This window comes from Rattus rattus, chromosome 14 (genome assembly GCF_011064425.1).
Source record: "Rattus rattus isolate New Zealand chromosome 14, Rrattus_CSIRO_v1, whole genome shotgun sequence".
In the NCBI taxonomy this organism is placed as follows: Eukaryota; Metazoa; Chordata; class Mammalia; order Rodentia; family Muridae; genus Rattus; species Rattus rattus.
Genome location: NC_046167.1, coordinates 56,360,126 through 56,386,660, shown reverse-complemented (window position 1 = coordinate 56,386,660; position 26,535 = coordinate 56,360,126). Strand labels below are relative to the sequence as shown.

At 44.5% G+C, this 26,535-nt stretch overlaps 1 pseudogene; it reads right to left on the bottom strand.

Annotated features, from left to right (window-relative positions):
- Positions 1-4,064: 4,064 nt before the first annotated feature.
- LOC116884021 lies at positions 4,065-5,720 on the bottom strand (annotated as a pseudogene).
- Between the last annotated feature and the right edge of the window lie 20,815 nt (positions 5,721-26,535).

The window sequence follows — 26,535 nt, the reverse complement described above, 5'->3', positions numbered from 1 at the left end:
AGGCAATACCTACTTTTCCTCCCTTCGTTTATTTATCTTAGGTACGCTGTCACAGTGACAGAAAGCTAGCACAGGTGCAGTGGTTTGCATAAGCTTGGCCCTACAGGCTAATATATTTGTCACCAACAAATGGAACTGTTTGAAAAGATCAGAAAGTTTGGAGGCGTGGCTTTCTTGGAGGAAGTGTGCCACTGGGGGTGGGTTTTGAAGTTTCAAAGGCCCATGTCAGTTCTCTGTGTCTCTCTGCTTCTGTTTCTGTCTCTGTCTGTCTGTCTGTCTGTTTGTCTCTCCTTTTCTCTCTCCCTCCCTCCCTCCTCCTCCTTCTTCTCTGTCTGTCTGTCTGTCTGTCTGTCTGTCTGTCTGTCTCTGTCTGTCTCCCCCTCCCCCCGCCCTGCCTATGGCCTGTGGTCAGAATGTATCTCTCAGACACCTCTCCAGCACCGTGTCTGCCTGCTTGCCACTGTGCTTCCTGCCATGACGATAACGGCCTAAGCCTCTGAAACTGTAAGCCAGCCCCCGATTAAAGGCTTTCTTTTATAAGAATTGCCTTGCTCATGGTGTCCTGTCGCAGCAATAGAACAGTGACAGAAATAAGTTTTTGACTAGAAACTTTATAAAGACAACAAAACATTCTTTGAGAATGTCCTGTTCCTTACTATAGAATAAGATTCAATCTATCTTATGATAGCTATTTAAAATATGGTTATGTATATGTAAATGGTAACCGAACATTCTGCCAGACTCTGGTATCATCTCCCCCCTCTCTCCTTTAGCAAGTTGTGGCTAAAACGGCAATGTCTCTGCTCTTGGCTGCATTTCTCTTCTGCTTTTTGACAGTCCTCTTCCTCTGTCTCCCACTGTGCTCCTTTCCTAGTGGCCATACTGTGAGTGCTGCCCTCCTTTTCCTGCAGGGTGAAAATAAGACTGACTAAAGATGGAGAGAAAACAGCAAGGAGGGGAAGGAGGAAGGAAAGCAAGGTGAGCTGGGAAAGGGCGGCTGCTGAGTGGGCTGAAGCATCCTGTCTACGGGTGGGATGCGCCAAAGATATCTAAGAACAGAGCGTGAGCACTTAAGAGGCTGAGATAGGAGGATTAGCACTTTGAGGCTGGCCTGAGTTACGCAGTGAGAGCCTTTCTCAAAACAGTAATTGTCCCCCTAACCAGACGATGATAAAACATGTTCTGATTCATTGGGCGTGCAGTGTGAAAGCCCCCTTCAGATCAACTTACAGACCTAGACAGGCGTCTTCCCTGAATCCATGGTGTGTGTGTGTGTGTGTGTGTGTGTGTGTGTGTGTGTGTGTGTCAAAGGAAAGAGGTTCACCTTTGCAGCATTTTACTGGGAAGTAGGAAATGAATGTTACGGAAAGCCAGCCCCTTGGGAAGGTGATTCAGTTTCAGTGCAGACATTGTACTTCCTTAGGGTATGGAAGGTGGTTTGGATCAGTTTTATCTCCCTCTTCCATGCTGGTCTGAACATTAATGTTGACTTCAATGGCAACGTTGCTTTCATTCTTCTTTGTCTTCCACGGTGCCCACCATCCTCTAACTGCCATAGGATACTTATTCCAGTCCAGAACCACACAACCATTGTCAAGGACTGACCATACTTACAAAGGCGGCCAGCAGGAGCAGCCTCGTATATCTTGTGTTTATCACATTGCTTGCTTACGTCATTTTCTCTGTGCTAATTTAGTCTCTAGTTGCCTTGTTTACTGTGTCCCTGACAGAACCCACTGCCAATGATGTCAGTAAGAGGCTACAAGAAGTAGCTGACCTAGAAAGCAAATTCGAAGAGATTAAGAACAGCAAAGGTAGAGAAATCAGAGGCTTACCATGTGATTGGGGGCCATTGCACCATGGTTATGAGCTTGAAAAATAAAATTAAAGTATACCATTGAAAAGCCAATTTTGAGATGAGACTCACAGTGATCTCAACAGTGATGAGATTCACAGGCATTTAAAGCAGGCCTGTATTAAATATGGAGAAGCAAACAGAGATGGGACGGAAGACCAGACACAGAAGTGCATTTATCCTAACACAATGACAGTCGTGGTCAGACGAGAAGTTTGTTTTCAAAGTTGCAGTATAGACCTCGACTCAGGTGCAGATTTGAATTTCCTTCTGTTTCTGAGAGGCTTTAAGGATTGGAGAATCTTTGCACAGTGGGAGTCTGGAAGGCGATGCCCAGGCATTTTGGAAGGAGTTTTGGAAATGGTAGATCGTGTACATGCAGAAGAAATTTTGCTCAGTGGGCTGAACCCTCAGTGCCATCCAGACCTGTGTAATTAGAACGTTTTGTTCTCTGTGATGGTCACACAGTGGCCCAATGTTCCCTATGATGTAGTTCTCAGAGCTTGTCCCACTGCTAAGCATCCATGACGAGAGAAAGCAAACCGTTTCTCGCACTTTGACCCTGGTTTCTTTCTCCTTTCCATTGTGTCCTGTCCCTCGGTTTCTGTCACACCCTGGTGAGAGGAGACAGGCTTTTTAGACTTCTAGATTTAATGAAAAGTGTAAACTGCTCTTACGTGAAGATCAAGGAGATACTCCTTGGTGGAAGTAACAATGCACTTATTTGTTGGGTACAAACTTGCTTAATAGAGGAAAAAGAGATGAGTTATTTTATTTACACGAATTGGTTGAATGTGTGTGTGTGTGTGTGTGTGTGTGTGTGTGTGTGTGTGTGTGGTGTGCGTGTGTGCGTGCGTGAATGCATGCATGGGAGCATATGCATGCCACCCACACTTCCACCCTTGTGAAGGTCAGAAGACAATCAATGGTAGTCACTTCTCTACTCCCACCATAGGGATTCTAGAGATCAGATCGTCAGGCTTAGCCTCAGGTTGTTGGATCTCATTCTCATCACCCTTAGGTGCTGAGCCATCTCCCTGGCTATGCTTTTTCGCTTATTTATTTTAGGTACACGTTCACTCTGGATCCATCCTGACACAGAACTCACAGGGATCCCAGGCTGGCCCTGAACTCATAGCAATTCTCTTACCTCAACTTCTCAAATGCTCGGATTTTAGGCATGAACTGCCATTCCCAGCTGGAAAAGAGATTTGAAGACTGAAAAGTAGGGTTCTTTGATTGAACTTTCTGGAATATTTCATTGGTTACCGCATACATACAATAAACTATAAAATTTCCCCAGACCAGTAGCTCATTAAGTTTTTTCCATGAACCATTTTCTCTAATGTATTAACCATAGCAGGCTTCTATGAAATGCCACTTTCCCCTCATTTTGTTATTGTTGCTGCATTTGTTATCATTATTAATGCCTAATTATTCCAGGAACATAATATGTAAAGTATTTTGTTTCTAAATGGATCTATAAATTCTATAGCAAACTCTAAACAGAAATGAATTTTGTTTGAGGAATGTGTTTGCTATTCAAGGGAAGAGGAAGGCACTATAGATCAGCTAGATCAATTTCCCAATGATTTAAAGGGCAGTACACTGCAGCATCTGATTAAAGCAGAAGAAATTACTCAGAGATTCAGGGTGTGGAGGTCTCATTTGGAAAGACTGATACCCATTGTACTCCGAAGCACGGGATAAATTAGCAACTTGGAGCTAAAACTCCGCCTCACAAATTTGAGAATGCTTTCAAGATTGAAAGAATTTCAGTAAGTTCAAGGAGGGATCCCCAGGGGAAACTAAAAGCATGTAAAGAGTAGGGAGGTGGCTGTTCCATGACAGGTAGTGGACAGGCTCTTATGTGGCAGGTACTGCAGGTAGAGCATGGGATGTTGGCTTCTATATATGCCTCCAATTTTGGGTGATTTCAGAATGTCCAGATGTTGCTATAGGATGTGTCCTTGCCACATTTAAGCCAACTCTCTGCACTGCATATGATGTTGGACTGGCAGATGGTAGTTGGAACTAAATAACTTCTTACCCCATCAGCAGGCGTGAACCCCCCCCCCGCCCCCTTTTGGAGTTAGATTCTTTACTAGAAATTAGTTCAGGCAGATGCCCTGGTTCTGTGATCCTACAGGTCACAGTGAGTGGGTTTCTTTGCAAGAGCCTGAGAGGCTGGGACCACTGAGCCCCTGGGTTAGAAGCAGAACTGGAAAGCCTCAGATTCATGCTACTTCCATGTGTCCAAGCTGGGAAGCAGGGAGGAGTGGCCCATGACGTTTCAGGTCTCTCCGTCAGATACCTTGGAGGCCTGGTAGGACAGCAGCTGTAAACTCACCTGTGCAAGGAAGCCGATCATAGTGGGCACAGGGTTGAAGGGCCAAGCCCCGAACATGAGCAGGGGCTGAGCCCTGTGTAGAGGCACCTCTGACCTGAAGACAGCTCTGCTGAACACCTGCACCATTGGTGTGGTGCCCTGGACCAAGCCCACAGCTTGGTAGGGGACACCTGCCAGGGCCACAGTCAGGAGGGATTTCCCACTGTCCTGTTCCCCTGGGGGCCACAAGACTGTGGGGGGTGGTGACACTGAAGCCAGCCTCTTTCACCAGTAGCTTAGCATTTACCAAGTTCACATCTGCCTGCTTTGATGCTACTCTTAGAAGGCTGACAATGACTGCAGCGCTCAGGCAGGTCCCAGAATTCTTCATAGATGTTCCTTGTATAACCACCTGGATGGTCCCTTTAGGGGAGCCAGCCCAGACATACATCAGCGTGCCCAATGCTTCTGCCAAACCAATCCAAGGCTTGGTGTGTGGAGAGAAGGCACTGGTAAGGGCCTGGGCATTTACAACCCCTGTTAGAGATTTCCCCTTCACCATGTCCATAAACTGGACTGCGATTTCCTCCCTACAGAGGCCTCCTTGATGCTGGTGCCCAGGTGGGGACAGCTGACGATGTTCTTGTGGTTCACCAAGGCCTGAACCCACGGTGGCTCTTCTGAAAACACATTCAGTGCAGCACCAGCACACTGACCAGACTGTGGGGCACAGAGCATGTCACCTTCATCCACAATGCCTCCTTGAGCACGGTTCACCACTCTCATGCCTTTCTTGCACCAGGCAAAGGTGCTGTCATTGAGCAAACCTGTGGTGGAGAGCAGGAGTAGGGTATGGACAGTGATGAAATCACAGAGAGGCCAGAGCTCCTCTAGAGGCAGCTGTTGAACACCGAAGGAAGCAGCAACTTCAGGGGAAATGATGGGGTCATAGCCTACAGCCTTCATTCTGAAGCCTGCATTCGGGTGGCCACCTCTCTTCCAATTCTGCCTAGGCCAAGAATTCCCAGTGTCTTCCCATTCAGTTCTGTCCCCATGAACTCCTTCTGGTCCCATTTACCATCTTTCATTGAAGCCATTTTCCTGGGGAAATTTGCCTGGCCAGGTACACGGTCATCCCGCAGGTGAGTTCTGAGGCACTGAGGCTGTTTCCGTTGGGAGTGTTCATGACCAGGATGCTCTTCCTCATGGCAGCCTTCAGATTCACATTGTCCATGCCTGTACCAGCCCTGCCCACCAGCTGGAACTTCTCTGCTGTGTTGGTGACATCAGCAGTGACCTTAGTAGCTGATCAGGCAATAAGGGTTTCACAGTCCTGGATTTCCACTATCAGCTCCTCCTTGCTCAAGTTCTGCTTCTCCACCACCTGCAGCCCTCCATCTTTCAGGATCTTCCAGCAGCCGGGGTCCAGGCTGTCACTGATAAGTACTTTGTGCAGATTAGCAAAGGCCATTGCTGGAGCCAGGCCTTAGAATCAGTTGCTTTGGTGGACAGAAGCACTGAGTACAGGAAACTGCAGGCAGGGCTGGCTCTGGTGACTGGGCTGAAAAGCCCTTTTTTTGAGTTGTTGGTCAGGGTCCAACTTTTGCCCAAGAGTCTCCCCAAACATTATAAGCTATTGGTGTTGCCCAATAAAGGTGGAAGGTAAGTGCCTACTGCTGAAAACACCATACATTTCAGATATAGGATATAGAGCTGGAACTAACCTAAAAGTCTCCTTTCTGAGGACTGTCTTTCATGGTACCAGAAGGTACTCTAAAGAGAAGCAACAACTGGTCTACCCAGATACGATGTCTATGAACAACAGCAATGAGTAAGTGTGGCACTAGTACTCTAACCTGCAGCAGTGGCACAAACACCTTGGCAGTAACCAACAACTCTCTAATTGGACTCAAGACATGGTGAACGAGAGGGAATCCCATTGCTGAGGGAAGTCAGGGCAGGAACCCAAATAGGGAACTTAGAGGCAGGAACTGAAGCAGAGGCCAGGGAGGAGCGCTACTGAACTGGCTGGCTCTCCACACTCACGGTCAGCTGACTTTCTTGTTTGCCATGGCCACCAGCTTCAATATAACACTGCCCACAGTGGACTAGACCTTCCCACATCAATTATTCATCAAGATATGCTGCACTGATGGGGACATTTTCTCAACCTAGGTTCCCTCTTCCCAGATGACCCTAGTTCATGACAAGCTGACAAAAAACCTAGCCATCCTTGTTCATACTTTCTGCAGTTTTCTGTTTCTCCTCATTGTTGTAAGCTGGCTGTCTAGTACACAATAAGTATATAAATATACTTATAATAATAAGTAGCCAATAAGACAGTTTCTATTGAATGGATGAAATTCCAAGGTCATATGGACCAACAGGCTTGTCTTTTTGGTGAAGTCTGCTGGACTTCCAGATTCCATTGGTCATCATCAGAAAGGCAAGATGGGGAACTTCTTACCAATGAGTCTGTGACACCCCCAACATTATCAAAAGTGCAGAAGCATCTTTTACTAAAAGTAGGTGAGTTTTTTTCCCCTCTTTTTGTTTCTCATGCATTTTAACTGAAGAACTTTCCAGTCAGTGAGGCTAAAGGAAGGCGGAAAGGAAACACCAATAAACCTCAACCTCTAACCATCTCCAACCATCTGAGGCTTGATGAGATCTCATTTGAATGTGTGCACACACATCTGACCTACACAACCTACACTGGGCATTTGTCTCCTTCCATTATATAATCTCAATGACTGTATGTTCTTCTGCTGTCTAGACTGCCTTTGTTTATACTTTGGACACTCAGCTAGTTGTCAATAGCAAAATAATAGGAGTTAATGCTGAGGGGAATTTCTTTATTATGTTTGAATTTAGCCACAACTATTTCTTCAGGGTAAATTCCTCAAAGGGAAGTTCATGGTAAAAAGAATTGCCAGACACTTTAAGGCTTCATACACATACGATCATATTTTTACTCAGAGACACTGGGCAATTTAGCAATCCTTTCAGCAGTTGCATATTATAATTGATTGTTTTTGGCCATATTAGCAGACAAACATTAGTGTCTCCTTCTGTCTATTCACAGTTCTTTCAGTGTAATAATACAAGAGAACATCTTTTCACAGTGCGGGGCTGGTCGTTTGTATTCCTGCCTTTGTAAACTCTTGTCTATGATCATTGCCTATTTTCCTCTTATGTTAAATTCAAATGAAAGAAATGAAAACTAGGCATTTAGACCACCATGGAAATCCCATCAACAAGCATTATTACCCCCTTGTTCCTGCACAGTGATCACCGTCCCTGAATAGACTGCCATGAACGATGTGAGCACAGAAAAATCTGCTATGAGGTGTCCTTGAGATTCAAGTTCACTCACTGGACGATGCCAACTGTTAACAAAACACAGAGTGCTTATAATGCATAAAGTATTCTGGACGTAAGAGGCTGCGTTTGCTTGGATCACACTCTATCTGAAGTTGATTAACTGGGAAGTTGTGTGGGGGTGGGAGTGGGGCTGCCTTCTTCAGCAATGTCGCCCCCAGCTCCTGCTCTCGTCAGTACACACAATTTTGATTACTAGAAACACTTACTTGGCAGTGTGGGCTGCTTGGTCTCTCTGAAACCTCTGGGTGTTTGGTAAGAGCCACTGGGGGCATGAGACCCGCCTGCTATTCTTGAACAAAGGATTCAAGAATTATTGCTCAATGATTGCTTTTCCTCAAAAAGCCTCAAGAAGAGGAATGCTTGTAAGGAAGGGGTTGCAAAGGTGATGGAATGAGACCAGTGTGGCTAAGGGTCCCACTGCTCTCTTTTTTATGACCTAGGTAAGGCCCAGACCTGTGCTGCAACAAGAGTTATATAGCTTCCCGATTTGAGTCATCAAGTGTACCTGGCTATTTGAAACTAAAACCCTGGTAGTCTTGTTGTGATTTGAATGTGAAAAGGCACCATAAGGCTCATGTGTTTGAGAAACCACCCGGTAGCTTTACTTTGGGAGGCCATGGGAACTTTAGAAGGTGGAACTTTACTGGAGGAAGTGGTTCATTGGGGGCGGGCCTTGAGGTGTTATAGCCCTAGCCCATCCTACCTTCCGGTCAACTGTTGCCAGTCCACAGTCACAACCATTAGCCGCTCCTCACTCCTTCTTGTCACCCTACCATCCCTAGTCTGATGGCTCTGTTCCTTCTTGGACTTAAAGCCAAGCAAACCTTTCCCTGCTTTAGTTGTGTCTATAAGATGGCCGTTAGCCACAGCCATGAGGGAACTGACACTACTGTCTTGGTTTCATTTCCCGTGGCTGAGACTGAAATAAAATACCATCATTAGAGAAAAATGCTTACACAGTAAATTAGGGGCTGAGGCATAAGTGAATCACAGTGAAGAAAAATGCCAACGGAATGCTACCGTAGTGTCAGGGCTGGACAAGGGTCAGAAGATTTGGGTTTCTTGATAAACGAATATGAAGCTCTTAAGTTAGATAAAGATAATATACCCTCCCCCCCTTACTGAGGTAATAAGATCTACAAGTTTTCTGTACCATCCTAAGTTAGATCCATGTTTGTGGTTTTAGTGAAGATTCTTGCTATGTTTTTCCAGGGAGGAAAGCTTCCATGCTGCGATGTAAAAACTCATGTAGCAACGTTTTTATTTCCCCTTCTGTCCCTCTTGTGGCATCATCCAAATAGCCATTTAGTCAGACAGCCAGACATCATGTGTGTGGCTTCTCAGCGGACGCAAAGAGCTCATTCTCGATGGTGTCAGAACCGGAGTTCTTGGTCCTTAGAGGTGGTTAATTGAACATCAGGAATAAACCAGGAATGCCTGCTTTCGCGTGGATTTGAAGTGGGAATTGTGGGATACCTCTTCTATAAGCTAGGAAAGGGAAGTGTAGAGAATGAAGGCATTTAACCAAGGTCTCCTAAGGGCAGAACTAGGACGATGCAAGCCTAGGGATGATATCCAAGGGTTTTCGTCTTTTCTTAACAGTTGATGCTTGCTAGAGAAGTGGGTATCGTTGTCCTAAATGGTGTAGCTACTAGAAAATTAGGTAGGAAGAACAGAAGGTTCAGAGAGAAAGAAGGGGAGACACTAGAGGGTAACGGGGGTGAATATCATTACACACACACACACACACACACACACACACACACACACACACACACACACACACACACACACACACACACACACACACACACAGAGGAAGCTCTCAAAAAGAAAGAAATATTCTGTTTCCTACCAATACTGCCATCCTGAACACTGTGCTCTCAACACACAGATCTCTAGAGACACTCAAGTTGATTTCAAACCACAGCAGGCAACAGTAGAAAAGAGTAGACAAACTGGACTTTATAAACGTAACAACCACCACCACAACAACACAATGCTTATTGAATTTACTATCAGGAGACGTGTGTCACAGAATGCAGAAATTATTCACAAACCACACACCTAAGGATCAGGATAAGAAGGGGCCTCAGCTCAGGAACACAACAGCACAGCTCCACAGTGGGCCTAGGACTCGATGTACGTTTTCTCTGACGGTCCACAGTCTGTGATAAGAGGCACCACATCATCACTCACTAGACGCATGTAAGTACACAAGAAGGCCAATCTCACTCATTAGGACGGTAATCAAAATAGCAACAACAGAACATGCAAGGGCTGGTGCTGCAGAGACAGCTGAGCCTCTGTGTATGTTGAGGAAATGTGAAAGGATTCAGACCCCACATACCCCCCTCCCCAAAAGCATTTTGACAGCTCCTTTAAAAGCTAAGCGGAAAATCCCAAGGGCTCTGGAAATTTTGCTTCTAGGAATCTATCAAAATGGACTGAAAGAAGGGACTGAAACAGACACCTGTGCACGAGTGTTCGCAGCGTTATGCACAGCAGCCAAATGTCCATCAGCGAGTGAATGGATAAGTCAACTTACATGCATATCTCTCTGTGAATAATTATATGTATATTTAAATAGCCACACAATCGAATATCACTCAGCTTTGAAAGAATGGAAATATGGGACATTACTGAACCCTATAACCATTATGTTAAGTGATATAATCTGATTACCAAGGGACAAATGGCAGACAGTTCCACTGAGTTGAAGTACTGTCTCAGGGTTTCTATTGGTGTGATAAAACCCCATGACCTGTGATAAAACCCCATGACCAAAAGCAAGAAGAGGACAAAAGGGGTTTATTTAATCTTACAGTATAAAGTCCAGTATTCAGGGAAATCAGGGCAGGAGCCTGAAGGCAGGAACTGAAGCAGAGGCCACACAGGAGCAATGCTTACTGGCTTGCTGCCCATGGCTTGCTCAGCCTGCTTTATTATAGTACCGAGACCCACCAGCCAACAGGTGGCACTGCCCACAGTGAGCTGGGCCTTCCTCTGTCAGTCATCAATCAAGAAAATTCACTACAAACCAATCTGGTGAGGGCCAATGTGTTGGGTCATCTTCTCGACTGAGGTTCCTATTCCCAAAATGATTGTAGCTTTGTCAAAATGGCTTAAAACTAGCCGGTATAAGTAGGCAAATTTATGGAGACAGAAACTAAAGCCATGGCTACTAGAGGCTTAAAAGATGGGGATAGGGGATTTTTTAACAGTCACAGAGCTTCTATTTGGGGTAAGAAGAAATATCTATAAAGGGCCTTTATTACAGTTACTAAATTACACACCTAAAATGGTTGAAAAAAAATGAGGTCAAATTTGGGTTTGAAAACAAAATGGCGTCGGAAAGGAATGTCCAAACTACTGTGACCGCAATTATGTTGGCAGAGAAGAGAGTTTAAAAATCCCAGGGGAAGCAGGATGTGTTTGCAGGGCACTTGGCACAGCTGGCAAACTCACCCTGGCGTCTTGCACTGCTTTTATTTTTCTTACCTGCTCAGGTCTGACGATTGTGTTTCCTGCACATCTTTATGTCGAAAGGCAGAGTTTTTCAGACCCACTGCTAATTCTCCCCAAAAGCTATCGACTGGAGTGTTGACACTAGGGGGCCATTCATGGGAGCACAGAGCCAAAAGTGATACCAGAAATGCATACATAATGCATATATTATCTATGTATCCTATATTCTATATCCTATATTCTATCTATCTATCTATCTATCTATCTATCTATCTATCTATCTATCATCTATCTATCTATCATCTATCATCTATCATATATCTATTTCTCATCTGTCTGTCTGTCTATCTCTATATATGCCCACCACGATCACATGTTCTGTGACATGCAGTGAAAAGAACATACGTATTAGTTCCTTTTTCTCTTTGCTGTGACTGAATCCCTGACAACACCATTAAAGAAAGGAAAGGTTAATTATTACTTCGTGGTTTGAAGAGATCTAGTGAATCACAGTGGGGAAAGCTAGACAGTAGGCACGTGGGGTGGTTGCTCATATTTTGTCTTCAAGCGGGAGGCAGAGAGAGATGGGAGCTAGTGCTTAACTTACTTTTTCCTTTCTGTTCAGTCTAGGACACCTGCCCACCAGACAGTGCTGCCCTCTCAGGATGGGTCTTTCCCATTCAGTCAAACATTTCTAGAAATAGCCTCCCAGACAAGCCCCGGGCTACATCTAGATGATACCAAATCTAGTCCAGCCCACAATGCAGAGGCCCCACCAGAGGGTACTCAGTGTCTGCGTCGTGCACGGTAATCCAGTTAACACTTGAATGATTGGAAAAGAAAATCTGAAAATAGAGCTCTACTTGGTGCCAAGTAGAGATCGCCACTTTCATTTTAAATGTTACTTCCTCAAACCTTAAATAACATCCCCAGGAGCTTCAAAAGTCAACTTCCTGTGTCAATATCATCCTTTTTGTTTCATCTTTAACATTTTGCGTGAAAACGAGGAGAATGCAGTGGGCAGTTTGCTTTGGTTTTGTGGGATGCCGATGTTTCCCAGCTGCCAAGAGCTGCCTTTAACAGATGTAAGAACCTAACGCCACTACATCAGAAAATATTGAAATAAACTAACATGTGAGCTAAAATGTAAGAACTGAGAGGGGGAACGTTTTGTCCTTAGAGTGAAAGTGCCTCCATCTTGTGTGTAGCCAGTGTTTGAGCCTTCTCCAGGAATGGTGCCCTGGACACTTGGAGGAAGTAGGGGACACATCCCTGAGGAATTACTTGCACATGAGTAGTTTAACAGCGGCAGTGGCAGTGACAGTCTTTTGGAAGGAAAGCAGAAGCTAATCCTTTATGGAAGTTCGGACTCGAGCCTGTCACCCTTTTGATGACTCTGCATTATATCTCCCGGACTTGCCCTCTCCAGAGACAGTGGAAGCCCGTTTGCATTGAGTAACCTTTGCCTAGAAAATCAGTTGCAACAAGGAATGAAAAGCTGCAACAAGCAGATTCCTACAACCTTTGAGGACTTCACACGGAGGAGCTGAAGACACCTCTTTGTTTAGACTGGGCACAGATTTTCAAAATGTCACAGGCAGCATGGGAGTGAGTCTTTCAAAGTCCCAAGCCTCAAATTACTTGCCAGCCTGGGAGAACAAGGAGAATGAACCTGGACTTCAGCTGCTGTGGGAGAAATTGTGGCCTCTTAAAAAAATTCCCTTTAAAAGGGGTCATTCTTCTTTCTGCCCATGATGTTGTAAAACAGAGAGCTGGTCCTTGTTCCCTTCTCTTTGCATGGCTCCTGAAACTCTAAGAATGTCAAGGGTGATGTGTATGTCTTCTATGAGAGTGGGTAACTCAAGGCTGGAAGCCTCTGTAGCTTTAGGATGGCTGATGAATGTTTAGCTTAATTTCACCATCGAGATCAACACAGGAGAATTATGAGCACCTTTAGCCCCAACTTTTTGACTCCAGGAGCCCAAGGAAGTGGATCACCAATGGCCAATGATAGCATCAAAGGCCAAAGCCAAGTTTGATGGTGGTATCCTCTGGATAGCTGATCTTGTGGAAGTTTCTAGAGGGTGGCCTACACAAGGAACCAGATCTATACAACTGCCTATGCATCTCCTGTGTCTGATTGCTCATCTGTAGACTTTCTAGCATCTTCCAGAACAGATGGGTAAGTATGCCTCCCTGGGTACTTTGAGCAGCACATTAGGAGAACCCAAGGAGGGGATTGTGAATCTCTGATTTAGAGTCAGTGGATGAGAAGGACAGCCCACAAGGAGGACTTTGTGGGAGCCACTGGGAGGAGGAGGAGAGTTTCCTTGAGGTTGAAGGCTTCAACTTGTGGACAGCCTCCAGGTGAGGTGGTCTGGTGTTCACTGAAGCCTTGCTTTATTGGTACATGGAGGGAATCCCAGCCATCTGCCACAAGAAGTACTGCATTGAGTGGCAGTGTTGGAAGACAGCATTAGAAGGGGAGCGGTTTGGTTTAGATGCCTTCCACTGTAGCTCCGGTGGACCTCTCCATGTTGACGGTCAACCTCAGAATCTATGTTGCACTTAAAAGTGTTGACTCTTATCTCTGCCTATTCATGTTGTCAGTGCGCTGTGTAGAAAGGGAATGGGCCCAATAAGATAAAGCTCGTGGAGAATCCTAAAGGAAGCCTTGTACCCAGAGATGAACATCTTCCCCTCCTAAAAGCCTTAGTGTCGATGCGCATTGTGAAGATGACCCCTTTGGTTTCCCCAGTGTCTGAATGTGAACTCCAATAGTCCTTGAGAAAGCGTGTACTTCAGGCTCAGAATTCAGCATTGCGAGAACACACAGATGCACACACAGGATGCACACACACACACACACACACACACACACACACACACACACACACCCCTTTCCCTGGTTCTTCGGGTCATCCCTTTTGTGTTCTCGGTCCCTCCTCAGTCCTGGCCTATGCTATCTTGCACCTGAGCTAGCAAATTAGCTTCCAGTACGGTCTCTCTGCCTAGAGTCTCTCTTTCAAAGTCATCCTCTGTGCTACAAGGACAAGGTGCCCTGCATATTTTATCTGAGATTCATCATCTCCTCATGCCCATGTCTTCCCTTTGAGTGTTTTGCTCTGCCCATGATGCTACTATACGCTTTGGTCTGATACTCACAGCTTAGAGTTGATTGCTCCAAAGTAGGGGTACATCCAGGTCACCCTGTCCACAGCATGGGGTTGGCATTCTCTTCCCCTTCACAGCAGGACATGTGAGCTATAGCCCCTTACCTTTGTTCTTCTTTTTCTCTTCTCTGCTACAGTTTCCATGGACTCTCCCCCGAGCGCATGCACAGTGCTTTCTCTTTTTCTGTGGTATCTGATCCACTGCTCAATGTTTAATAAAAGTTGTGCTCTGTGCCATCGGGGTCTTTCCCCTTCTCTGGGTAGGAAACTCATGGAGGGACTGTCACTTTCAGCTTGAGACTTCAGAATCACCAGATTGCTCCCAGGATCAATGCCTTTGAGTTAATTAGGGGAGAGAAAATGAGAAGTGTAAGAACACCGCTCTCCCCGATCCACCCCTAGTCTCTCTCGTGACGCCTGTAGCTTGTCTCAGATAATTGCTTGATACTATTTGAATATGGGCTTTCCTGGCTATTCATTCTGTAATGAGTTTTTATTGAACCCCTGTGTGTGTGTGTGTCAGACGCCAAGGTGCCATCGTGAATAAAGACCCTCCTGAGTTCATTTTGTTTGCAGAAGTCTTATTTCAATTTGTTCCACGATCATTTGAGGATGGGCCCATGTTCTGCGGAGCCTAGAATATTACAACTTATGAGCTTTCCTGGGTAAAATAAGATACAAAACTGCAGATACAATAAATATTTAAACTGAAAGGAATACAAGTCCCGTTAATACTGCAAAATACATAACAATCATATTTTATTCAGTCGCCTATCTGGTTTTGCTTATATTTGTCTCATGTGAGTCTCTTGGCTTCCTACTTTTCAGTTCTCAGTCTTGTAGCATATGCCAGTGTAAGGATTGGGAAGATGAGTCAGTCCTTCTGATAGCATTATTGATTGAATTGATTAATAATAATAATCAACAGTTATCATTATTGGCTTACAAAAGGGATGTTTTAGTTTCCCAAGTAGTTATTCAGCTTTTGGACTCTTGTGAAACTCGAGTCTGCATTTGTTGAGTTTTTTCTGTAAGGACAGTAAGGATTTGTAAACTTTCTCTTATGCTCATTAATGTCTGAAATGTCTTTGAGCAGGTAACACCGAGCAGCTGTTCTGTCACCAAGACCCTCATTAAGTGGCTTCTCAGGTGTTATCTGGGTTATCGCTGCTGCTGTCACCATGCCAGATCCTCAACCGTCACCCCCCACTCCCCCATTTTGTTTATGGGATGCATCCTTCATTAACCGAAGCATCTCGGAATCCCCAAAGCCTGTTCTTTACTATCTTCCAAATGTCTCACTTTGCTTGGCTCCTCTTACTACTTTTGGTTTAAAAGAACTTTGCAAAAGATTGTTTTGTTTTTGTTGTAATTTGCTTCTCAGTACCTAAATATTTTCTCCTGATTGTAGCCTCTGTTTATATTGTATTAATTCTAAGCTCCATTTCCCCTTAGCTTTCTGAAAAGTGAATTTTAATGGTGACTGCAATCGGTGTTTTGTCTGTATTCAAATTGAGGCGGTAATTTTTCACTCGTTTTACTGACAGATTCTAAAATTTCAAGCTGCAGGAAGAGTGACATTTTTTTCCAAGGTTTATTAAAACCAAACCAAACACAACACAACACAACAAACTCCATTGTCCAATCGTGTCCATTGAATCATCAAGTACATTTCTAATAAACTTCCATTTTGACTAGGTGCCTATGAGAGCTACCCTCCCACCCCCACTTACAATATGAAGCATCTGCTCTCTGGAAATACTCACACAGCTCCCATTTGAATCCTCATCTTGCTCCTGTGTACACATGGGACTGAAGTGTGGCGAGGTGGAGAATCTGTGAGACAATCCTCACTCTTAACTTTCTAGTCAATGTCAAAAGGTCATCAGTGAGTGGATGGGGGCATCTCTGGGACCAGTTCCTATGTTAGAACTACGCACAGAGTGTCCCTACAAAGAGACTCCAAGAGAATAGATTCACAGTTCAACTTCTCATAGTTTGTTGCACCACATACAGGTCCTAGCAGGGGCTCTGAAGGGACTTCACAGAAAGTGTACCCATGCACAAAGGCAAATGTCCACCCATCCCACCCCGACCAGGACAATGCTTCTTTGAGTGAGATCTCTGGACCAGTCTGATTAGTTTATGAGGATGCAGAACCTTAAGCTGCATCCTCCTCCTGCTGAGTGAGAACTGAGAAGGCCTTTAGAACTGTGTACCCCAAAGCAGGGCAAGACCCCTCTGAAGCAAATGAAAGGAAATGGTAGGAGGAATGTCTAGCGTTCTGGGACCGTGAGGCCTTCTCTCTGCAGTGCCAGTGCCTACCATTTCCATCGCTGGAGAATCCTGCTTTAGCGTCCACGTCACCTCTGCAGCTCTTTTTTTGTTGAACACCGAGTTGTTCAGCTCAACCAGAGCTTTTCGTGCAGTGCCAACCTTATGTTTTGATGTGTAGACCTCTTTGTTTATGAACTGTGTGAACTTCGGCCTCCTTTATCATAACCACATAGGCAGATGAAATCCATAACATATCAGTTGTTAGGGAAGCAGCATCACTACAATCATATAAGTAAAATATACACAGATAAGCCACTCTGACTGTTTTTGACTTAGAATCTCAGGTTGCCCTAGGTTAGCCTTGGACTTTCTATGTAGCTGAGGCTTACCTTGCACTGGTCACACTCCAGTCTCTACTTCCCAAATGCTGGGATCACGTTTGTGAACCACCATGCCCAGTTTAAGATAAACTGTTCTTATCAAGGGATATAGAAATTTTGCTATTTTTTTGTAATTCTAATTTGTGTGTTCACCTTATCTCATGTAAAAATACTGCAAATATACTATGGATATCTGATTTTTGGGAGGGAGGCATTTTATTTGATGTGGGTCTCTGGCCTTCTTCTATGGGTAAATGGGAATAAATATTAATTTGTCATAGCGCAGTTACTTGTGACTTACGTTTGCAGTGTTTAAGCAAACTTGCTAATGTAGAGTAACACAGCCGAAATTAAGTTCTATATAATCCTGCAATAAATATTTCCATTCAATGAAGAAAAATGGATAGCTAGAGCCCTCGTTTTTTCTGTTCACTTTTGTATGTTAACCATGGAGCAGACTGGCTACTGCTGCCGGAAGCTGAAAAGGGACGGATCCTTGAACTGGGAAACCTGTTTACCGGAACAATTATTTGGCAAACATATATTTACCGAACTAACCTCTGTCTCTCTGTGCACAAACACCACAGTGTGCTTCAAATAAACATCAGAGGCAGGGAAAACGGTGCTGCTGATGCGCTTCGCTCAATAACGCCAAGATGAGAGCCAAATTATTCCACCTACTTAAGTCATTTTTATCCAGCTCATGGAAGGAGGATAATTTAATTTCAGGAGATTGGAAGCATTGATTGAGCTGTGAGTCCCTAAGGCATTTATTAGACAAATGAGACCAATGGAAAAGAAATGTATTTTTCATCTTTAATTTCCATAAAAGATTTATAGCCAAGCTTGGAAGCACTGAGTTTTAAAATGTCACATTTCTCCTAAAAGTTGACGCCCACAGAATGTTCCATGCAACGACACAAGAGAGGAACTGACCAAGAGTGGTTTTGGGTTCGGGCTGCATCAATGGCTCAGGCCCGCATTCTTCTTCTGAAGCAAAGCAGCAGAGATGAGGGGCGGAGGCGCCATTTTCCTGCATTCCACCCGCTCGGAGCTGACAATGCTGCTTAGAGCCGTCAGCCTAAGGTGCAACAGCAGCATGTGGTTTCCTCTCTCTCCATCAAAATGAAAGAACTTAAAAATTAAATTCAGTTTTAATAAATGTTTCAATTGGGACTTAGTGGAGAGGAGAATGGAAGAGAATTTGTCTCAGCGTATCAAGCTTTTCCTAGTGTTTAACAATAAGAAACGACCCCAGGTTTCCCCTTACTTTCCCTCAGGCCCCACCTATGCTGCTTCTTCCACCCCAGAGGCTCCAATCCCAAGCTCCATCATTTTCTTCTGCTTACACCAAAGACAGGAGCATCCCCTCTCTCTCTGAGAGTCAGCAAGGCTAGGGAGGAGAAGCTTCTTCTGCAGGTGCAACCCCAGAGCCGTTTGTGCAGTGGGCAGCCAGGGAGGAGACAGCTCATGGAAAACCCTCTCCCCCGCGTCTTGATCATCCTCCTCACTGCTGCCCAAAGCTGAGAAGGAAGAGGATCCTTGAACTGTGAAGTCACTTAGCTGTGGCTTTCAGTAACCGTGCCCACCTCCAGTGAATCTCTAAGGCCCTTATGGGTCTGTTCTCAAGAGCTGAGAAAATGTCAATGGAGATGTGGATTTTCAGAGTCAGAAAGAATGAGCTTCAAAGCCAAGTTATGCCTCTTAGAGACTTAACTGGTCTCCGTGGCCATGTTTCCTTGTTTGGAAACAGCAAATAGTACAGACATAGTTATAAAAATTCATAATTCTATAAGCATGGCATTATTTCTCTCCTATTCTGCTAAAAAATTCACCATTTTCTTTTAAATCTATTATTGTAATTCATGGATCAGTGGCTTTTTGGCCATTAGATCATTGATCAGATCTATTACACAGGGGAGCAGGGAGGAGTCCTAACAATGACAGGCCACCAGGGGGCGATCTTTGTCAACAGGGGTTAGAAGCAGTTACCATAAGGCCAGACTATCACCCAGTATAGCTCACAGAGAGAAGACAAGAATGGAGGGGGAAGGGGTGTGTGTGTGTGTGAGAGAGAGGGAGAGGGAGAGGGAGAGGGAGGGAGAGGGAGGGAGGGGAGAGGGAGAGGGAGAGGGAGAGGGAGAGGGAGAGGGAGAGGGAGGAGGGAGAGGGAGGGGAGAGGGAGAGGGAGAGGAGAGGAGAGGGAGAGGGAGGGGAGAGGGAGAGGGAGAGGGAGAGGGAGAGGGAGAGGGAGGGGAGGGGAGAGGGAGAGGAGAGGGAGAGGGAGAGGGAGAGGGAGAGGGAGAGGGAGAGGGAGATTGGGTACAAGAAGAGGAATAGTGGGAATCAAAAGGAAAATTCGAGAATATAATGGTTAAAAAAACCTCTCTAAATATACTGAATTATGGATCCAAAATAAAGAGAAAGCCTCAAGCAGTAAACTCCAAAGGAAATTTATGCCACACTATGTTTGGAATTTTAATATTTATAATCATATATTAATAATATACTCTAATGGGCTTCATTATGCCGCTTTTATTCATGTACACAATGTATTTCTATCCATTCACCCCCTCTAGTACCCTCGCTTAAAACTTTGAATACCAAAGACAAAGAGAGAAAACTCTCAAAAGCCACCAGACATGCTCTCACTACTCAGTCGGGTCTACAGGTTTATAGCATCTTGATCAAAATCAGAAGGGCAATGTTTTAATAGAAATAAATTATTATAAAATGTAGATAGAGAAGCGGTCCCTAGCATAGGTAAAACACCTTAAAAAATGAGACTAAAGAGGGCTGTCTGGTAGTCGGTCATAGCACATAGCACAGTGATCAAGCCCAGGAGGCATTGGTGGAAGGGCAGACCTACAGAAGAATTGACCTACGTGAGGAGGAGACACAGCCATGTGTCTGACATGCAATTCAACGAAAGAAAGATGTACAAGAAAGATGGTGTTGGGGAAACTGGACATCAATCAGTAAAATAAAATCAGTAAAATAGTGAAATGTAGCCTAAAATTATTGCAAAATATTAAACTTCTATAAAAAGTTTAATGAAATCATTGGAGCCTAGGGCTAGACGAGCAGTTGTTAGAATTGCTACCACAAGCACAACTCATCAGAGAAATATTGGTACACTGCCCATCACCAAAGCAAAATCTTTGGCTCCTGAAAGTCGGTATGGGGGATATAGGACTATCAGAAATATTTCCACACCACATATTTAAAGATGAGCTGGTATCCAGACTGTGCCAAGAACTCTCAAAATTCAATAGCCAAAACCTAATAAAAACTGGGTACAAGACCTGAAGAACAAGTGCACCATGGGGAACCCGGAGCGCCACCAACCATTGGCTCTATTAGCGACTCCAGTGCTCATGGTGGGCTGTTTAATAGTCAGTACTAAAATTATCCTTCAGAAGGTGGATAGTTTAACACTCTGAGGTGGTACAGAGAGACTGAAACACTAGTGGGAAACCCAAAAGAGTGCACTAACAATGCTCGCAGAGTCTCGTAGGAAGATGAATGACTATAAAGAGACATTCTCAGTGCAAACAACGACAGCAGAGCCAGTCACAAGAAGAAGCGGAACATTTATACAACGTCCGTATAACATTTGCACATTCACTTATACAGTGTGGCATAATTTCAGGAGGGAAGTAGGGTGGCTGCTGCTCTTGGCTTGTGTTGGGGAGGGGTGAGGGGAGGGGGTGTACTTAGCAAGGGAACAGAGAGCGTCTATAGTGTGATAAGGGATGTTCAGTATTTTAACTGATAAGGTGGAGATGGGTATCTTGGTTCATAAAATACATCGAAGTGCCACCCCTTACATATCACACTCACACCCAGAAAGCACTATCGAAAACTAAAGAAATATAAATAAGATAAAGAGACTGTGTATGGGTTATCACATTATCCTATAGCTATGAAAAATGTGGCCTTGGGGAAATTAGGTAAAATATACTTAAAAGTTCTTAGCTAGTAGTTAATCATTGATAAAGTAATTATTGGTTAGTAACAATAGCCTCTATCGATCATTGCTTATCAGTGCACCTGATTTTCAATTATCTCAGATAATTTTAATTCTGAAAATAAAGCTCCTACCCATCCAAATCCCCAAATTGCTATGTTTGGGGGCTTTGACAAGATTGCACTTCCTGCAAGGACAGAATGTCCTGTTTCTCCCATTTGTCCCATCTGAGAGCCATTCTAGCAGCTTTCTTGGGATGATTTTCCCAGGAGAGCTTAGAAGTTTCCAGGCCACAGACCTCTGCTAGCCAACATTAAATTCTGTTCTTTTTAAAAGTCATGGGGGAGAAACTACTTCCTCTTTATATTGTCATTTGATCTCCAAATTTTTGTGGAAGGGCAAAGCAGTCCCTCTAGTAAACTGTAGAATATACAAGAAAACACAAGGGAGGCCAGCCCTTCTGCAGGTGCTTCGCAGGTGCTAGCTTCCTTGTGACAACCAGGCTGCTCGGTAGATTCCAAGAGAGTGTCAGTAGTTTTTGAGGGTGTGGGTTGGTCAACCAGGCTCTACTGGGAGGTCACAGACACAAAAGTATATGGGCAGCACAAATTGTACCCCATCCATCTATCTATCCATCCATCTATCCATCTATCCATCCATCCATCTATCCATCCATCCATCCACCCATCCATCCCCATCCATCCATCCAGCCCTCCATCCATCCATCTACCCATCCATCCATCTATCCATCCATCCATCCATCCATCCATCCATCCATCCATCCATCCCCACCCACCCATGCACACACATATGTATGTATGTATGTATGTATGTATGCATGTATGTATGTATGTATGTATCTACTACTTACCTACACACACACACACACACACACACATATATATATCTGTGTATCTATGTATCTATCTATCTACCTACCTATGTATGTATGTATCTATCATCTATCTATCTATCTATCTATCTATCTATCTATCTATCTATCTATCTATCTATCTATCTACTTATGTACCTACCTACCTATCTACTTATCTATCTGGTGCATATGTGAATACAAAGTTTGGTGAGTAGAGAAATGGGAGCCTGGGAGGAGTTGGGGGTGAGGAGAATATGATCAAATTACATTGCATGAAATTCTCCGAGAAGTAATAAAAAATGAGAAAGACATGGAATTTACAGACAGTGCTGGAATCGGGTAAAGAATAACTTAGAAACGCTTTTGACAGAGGCTTCGCTTCACACCAGATTTCAATGGTGACACAGGTTGGGGCAACCAAGGTTGTCAAGGGTAGGGTCTCCTTGGCTTGAGTTTGTCCTTGGCATCGGAATTTCATGTGAACTGAGACATCAATTGATTGGGTACACAGAGACCCTGAGGTCCTGAAAAATATCTTCTCCCATAAAGGAACAAAATGGAGCTCAGGGCACATGGAGTAAGTAGCAGCATGGATGGGAAAACAAAGGATTCTAATAAAGAAAAGAATATTTTTCTGTTCCGGAAAGCCATCAGCATTCCCAGTTTCTTTTTGGTACATCCAATGACAGTTATCCCAGGATACTATTTTGACTCTAGAAACCAGATGGGCCTGATGAAGGGCTGAAGGGTGGTGGTGTTAAAAGGGACTTAGACTTTCCTCGGGAAGCCTTGTGAGTGGTCCAGTAAAGGGAGCCCTGGAGCTGGTGTTTTCTTAACAGTTCTTGGAGTAGCTGGCCGCATCTGGTGCTGTGACTGTGGGCTAGAGTTTGGTGACAATATGCTGCATGAATCATAATTAGCACACTATATACTCGAAGCTGCGGCCAAGCAGTTCACGAACTTTTGTGCAAAAGTCCCTGAAGCTACATTCTGAAAGGAAAGCAGTCAACTGGAACCGTGTTCTAAGTGCAAGGATTCCGGGGAAGTCTTTTTCAACGTGTGTCAGCCAGGGTCCCTGTCATCTGAATTTTACATGTGGCTGAGAAGACGCACCACACACAACATCAGAGCTAACTGAAGAAACAGGGAGGTGGAAAACCTCCTCATGTCCTGCAGTCAATGGACACTGCAGGAAACTCAAGTGTCCTCTATCCTCATCCATAATGTCCAAGGAGAGAAACACGGCCTGCAGTACGAAGAACAAGATGAAATCGAGAAGAAGGAATCAAATTGAGATGTCCAGAGGGTTAACTCTCCCAGCTTAGCCACAAAGGTAAGGAAGGGGTCTCTGAGGAGACTCATTAGTTATTATTTCTCTCTTGCAACCTGACATCTTAAGATAGATCAGAGTCCCAGTGGCCCGTCTTTCTGCCCATCCTTTCTGAGTTCATGGCTTTAGTGCCTAAAGATTTAGATGTTAACCAGTTGGCTAGGACGAGAGCAGTGGAGCAGAGGACAAAGGCCTGCAGCCTTGAAGTCCGTCCCCACACAGGAAGTCTTTGTAGAGGTCCTCCCCGGAGACTTCTACATTCTCCCAGAAATGTGGACGGTGACCCCACTCACACCAGCCAGACAGGAAATGACGTCAAGGGCAAAACAGAGGCTTTCCTCTCAAAGACAAGGAGACTGGAGGGACGTGGGACAGGCAGGGGTATGCAAAGTATGTTGGGAGGCTGAAATAGCATTTAATTGAATTTTATTTACACGTGTGTATGTGTGTGTGCACATGCATGCTCACGTGCGTGCACGTGTATGTCAGAGTAGTGTAAGAGTTAGTTCTTTCTTTCCATCGTGTGGGGCCCAGAAGTTGAACTCACTCCTCAACTTAGCAGCAGCCAACTTTGTCTTCTGAACCATCCTCCCTGTCACTATTGACTGAGTTATTACCAGAATTATTCATCAATTCTTTTGCAGATTTCTTACTCTTTTAGTGGCAAGAAGAGATACATGATACAATGAATTGATCAGAAGCTATGAATGGCTACCACCACACCTTTCCACTTTTGGCTGGAACGTTGCCCAGAAGATGTATGCTTTATACCAGTTCTAGTCGCCGTCCTTCACAGCGGCAGGGACTGTGGGCAAGGGCTCTTTGTATCTCATGGAGCCCGATGCAGCAGCCAAGGTTTACTGATACTCAGATCTCTTCCGAAGCTTTGATGGGGTTGGAGACTTGTAAATTATCCTGTGAGTAAACATATTTCCTGGGTCCGTGAGCCGCTAGGACGTGGCCTTAGGTTTTACGTGCTTCCACCTGGCTAGCACACTGTTACCAACCGTGCTGGGGACAGTGGCTTGTGCCTGCAGAGTGGCCAGCCCCATCCCTGAGCCAGCAGGGTGGCATGTGTTACATTCTCCACTTGTCTTGATTATGGTGGTAATTAGCTACTTCTGTCTTACAACCAGACTCCGTGTCCCTTCAACTGGATGAGCGTCACTTGCACTATCTATCCTGAATTATCACTTCCCCTTCATGGCCCAAGAAGTTACTATAATCTCAGTTTTGCTAAATGTGTTTCCTTTCTCGTGATAGACATTAGTCTTCCTGAGACCCTTTAGTGTCTATGGAATAAGGACTCCAATGTTGACACTGTAGTGAGAAGTTTTTCATCATGAAGGCATTTCTGGTGTACAGGGAAGACAAATAGCTGGGTTGAGCTAACCTGTTCTCTGGTTCCACAAGTCTACTTTGATGGAAACCAGGTGCTAGTTCCTGTGTTAGGGCCTAAGAGGTTACTGAGTAAGCAAACATTATCACCGGCCCCAGGAGGCTAATAGATGAGGGCTCACCCTCTTTTCTCAGCCTGCCCCACTCTTCTGTCTAATTTGTTATGGAGTCTGGAATTCTAGAGCAAACTGCTCCTGGACTTGTTGGGTTCACCACAAAGCACACATCCATTAATTTTGCCAACTTTGGAAGCTTTGTGCCAGTCAGATCTGCCCTGATACCCTTCACCCTCACATCTACTCCTTCTTCAAATACTTCTGGGATTTTCTTTTGGACTTTCTTTTGTTTCAAACCCCAAACCATTGCTCCAATTCAAATTTCCTAGCTCAGCAATGGCATTAAATCCTTGTTAGTCTTGTTTCCCTAACCCTACGATTTCTCTCTTTTAAAGAGATTTATTTTCTATAATATGCCTGAAGCCGTTTTTAAATGATTTTTTAAAACGATTTTAATGAAGCTATAACAAATTTTTAAATGATTTCCAATGCCGATCTTTAAAGCCCTTCACTAGTTTCTCCCAACCCCAGCTTTATTTATTTATTTATTTGACTATTCTATTTTATTTAATTTGGTCCAGTTTGTTTATTTGTCTTTATTTTATTTGTTGACTTTGGTGCTAGAGATTGAAAGCAGGTCTCACACATGCCAACCTCATTCCCTGGCACTGACGTCACTCCCAACCAATGTCTCGTTTGTCTCCCTGCAGAAGTCCTTTCCCCATCCTGTCTGCATGTTGCCTGCTCTTTCCCTCGTTTCCCTGTATGTCAGGTTTTACACCTGGGCCTCTTCATTCAGTGTTCCCTTTCAATACAGTTGGTCTGAAAGACCATGTTGGAGAATTCTACCAATGAGAGACATCTTTTTTTTTTTTGGTTCTTTTTTTCTGGAGCTGGGGACCGAACCCAGGGCCTTGCGCGAGAGACATCTTTTATTTCTTGGCCTCTACGCATGTGTGGCATCTGGAGAATATTTATGCGTTTGTTGCTGTGTGATCGATTCTGAAGTCTGTTGACGTTGCTTCCCCATGCCTGTGCTTTGACATGTTGCGGACATTAAAAGCATTTTTACCCTTTGCTTTCAGTCTCCTGTTGTCCTTGGTTCAACACACTGGACCTGGGATCAAAGACTGACAGTAGTTCAGTCTTTGAATGAATGTTGTGGATGGATGCTTGCAAGGTCTGACTTTTTGTTGTTGTTTTTTCTTTTCTTCAATTGACTATTTTTTAATTTACATTTCAAATGTTATCCCCTTTCCAGGTTTCCCCTATGGAAAGCCCCTATCCCTTCTCCCCTCCCCTTGCTTCTATAAGGGTGTTCCCCCACCTACCTACCCACTCCCTCTGGCCTTCCCTCCCTGGCTTTCCTCTATACTGGGGCATCGAGCCTTCGCAGGACCAAGGGCCTCTCCTCCCACTGATGTCCAACAAGGCCATCCTCTGCTATATATGCCCCTGGAGCTGTGGGTTTGTCCAAGTGTACTCTTTGGTTTAGTTTCTGGGAGTTCTGGTTGGTTGATATTGTTGTTCTTTGGGGTTGCAAGTCCCGTCAAGCTTTGCTCTAAATCCTCCATTGGGGCACACCATTCTCAGTTCAATGGTTGGCTATGAGCATCTGCCTCTGTATTTGTCAGGCTCTGGCAGAGCCTCTCAGGAGACAGCTATATCAGGCTCCTGTCAGCATGCACTTCTTGGCATCTGCAAAGTGTCTGGGTTTGGTGACTGTATATGGGATGAATCCTCAGGTGGGGCAGTTTCTGGATGCCTTTCCTTTAGTCTCTGCTCCACACTTTTTCTCCATATTTCCTCCTGTGAGTATTTTGTTCCCTATTCTAAGAAGGACTGAAGCATCTACACTTTGATCTTCCTTCTTCTGGAGCTTCATGTGGTCTGTGGATTGTATCGTGGGTATTCTGAACTTCTGGGCTAATATTCACTTATCAGTGGGTGCATGTCATTTGTGCGTGTGTGTGTGTGTATGTGTGTGTGTGTGTGTGTGTGTGTGTGTGTGTGTGTGTGTGTTTGGGCTACCTCACTCAGG